Raw genomic sequence first — 2,527 nt, forward strand, 5'->3', positions numbered from 1 at the left:
CAATAATTATCTCTTACAATATAATCTCCTAATTATATATGAACACAGGATCCACATAGTATTCTCCGTCTTCAGCGATCACGTGGTCACGAAAGAATGCCGCCAATTCCTCTTGAATTGCTCGGATACGATCTGGTGGTAGGAGTTCATCTTGCACCCGAAAGATCTAATTTGAAGAAGTGGGTCAATACATACATATATATATATATATATATATATATATATATATATATATATATATATATATATATATATATATATATATATATATATATATATATAAATGAAACTCAACACAAATGATGGTAATAAAATAAAATTGTGAATATTATTGCTTACGCACTTCATATTGTTCGTCAGAGTACCCCCATTGACAGGTCGTGTAGCGGATGGACTCGCAAACGTAGTATCCACAGAAATCATTCCCTTGATCCTGCCACAACCACTTTACAAGAAATAGAGGTCAATCAAACTGATAAGCAAGCATGCCAAATGGTATTAATGCTACTATAGTACTTACTTTCGGGTGTCTAAATTGCAGCTTCTTCGGCAGTCCCAGAGCTTTTTTGATGAATTTTCTCCAAACCCTGCCAGACAAAGAAAACAATTACTTGATATCAGGAAATGAACAAAGTTGCTGATATGGTGGATAATGATCGATTTAACTTACTTCTCGAGGATTTGAGTCATGTCCGCATACTCCTGGGGATCTTTTCGTCTCGAGTCTAAGATGGTTACTAGTCCCTGCTCAAGCTTAATCTCTAGGAGAATATAGTGGAAACTGCGCACGCATGCATAACTCATTAATTACATTACTATAACCTGAACTAATATATAAGGGAAACCGAATATGCACAAGACAGTAACACTCACTTGAAGTTGTAAGGAAAGAGTATTATATCTTTGTTTTCATTTATTACCAACGATCGTAGCAAGTTGGCCTCGGTATCTTCGGCATGATATTTAACCTCAGTTGCATCTATGAGATTTGTGTTAATGAACCCAATATCACCGACTTGTCTTTTCTTCAATTCGGCGATCTTCAATCTGCATAATATAGTAAGGATAATTATAAATACATGCAATGAAAGAGCTGACCTATATAAAGAGACTTAACGACAGAAGTAGTACTACTTACAGACAGTAGCAGGTGACCGTTAATTTATCGAGGGCCCTTTGATTGAAAAACTGGAAGAACTCCTCAAATGGAACATTCAACACTTCAATTCCAACGAGATCATGCTCCTCTCTAACTCTCAGCGTCAAAGTATTCCTACCCCCAGACTCTCTGCAGGTTTTCATGTACCAATCATGCAATCTTCGCATCATCGTTATTAGAGATCTTTCATCTTTGATGAGAGGCTTCCCGTACTCGTATCTGTGTACCACCTCCAAGAAATCATAATGTACATCGTCGGGCAGGTAATCTCCAAGATTTCTATAACCGGGCACCATCCTCGGATCTTTAGCGACGATATGAATGGCATATTTTCTAATCTTTCTAATCTTCAAGCGCATTGCATCCATCTTGATCTTGTGATCATCGACGACATCCGCAACATGCAACTCCAATCATCTTCTCCTTCTCAATTTTTTTATTTTTTCCTTCAAGAAATTGTTTTCTTCTTTAACTAAATTTAACCTCTCGACAATAGGGTCGGTTGGAATTTCCGGTTCACATACCTCCTAGATAAATAAAATCTATGTCACGTTGGTCGGCATAATTTTCATAAATAATAAATGAACCAATAGTTATAAAGATAATATATACCACATCCGAATCATAGACAGGAGGAGGGCCGATGGGGGCGGATACCAAAACCATAGCACTATATAATAACAAGCAATAAAATGGTAAGAAAATTAGACAAGTATCATCTAAAGTAAGAATTTTCTTTTTCTTTCAGAAAGAAGATAAGAACAAGAGGCTCACCACGGTGGTGCAGGCGACGAGATCGGCGCGGACGATCGACAGCGGTGAAGACGGGAATGGGACGTGACGGGCCGCTAAACCTAGACAAATCTCGAGGAAAATGGAGCTTTGAGGTCGAGCTTCGAGAGGAGAAACCTTAACTAGTGTGGCTCGGGCATTTCATCGAACACCTCATGTGCATAGGAGGTGAGCTAGAGCACCACAAAGTCCTCCCCTCGCCGGCCAGAGAAAAATAAAGCACTCACTGGAGTGCTCTGCTCGCGGGCGAGGGGTATATATAGGCACCTCATTGGTCCCGGTTCGTGGCATGAACCGAGACTAAAGGGCAACTTGTGGTCCCGGTTCAAGCCACCAACCGGGACCAATGGTGGTGGGCCAGGAGCCAGGCCCATTGATGCCGGTTCGTCCCACCAACTGGGACCAAAAGGTCCAGACGAACCGGGACCAATGGCCCACGTGGCCCGGCCGGCCCCCTGTGCTCACGAATCGGGACCAATGCCCCCATGGGTCCCGGTTCTGGACTGAACCGGGACTAATGGGCTGACCCGACCTGAACCAAAGCCCCCTTTTCTACTAGTGGGGGGGGGGGGCATG

The sequence above is a fragment of the Triticum dicoccoides genome, chromosome 1A, assembly GCF_002162155.2.
Source record: "Triticum dicoccoides isolate Atlit2015 ecotype Zavitan chromosome 1A, WEW_v2.0, whole genome shotgun sequence".
Classification (NCBI taxonomy): Eukaryota; Viridiplantae; Streptophyta; class Magnoliopsida; order Poales; family Poaceae; genus Triticum; species Triticum dicoccoides.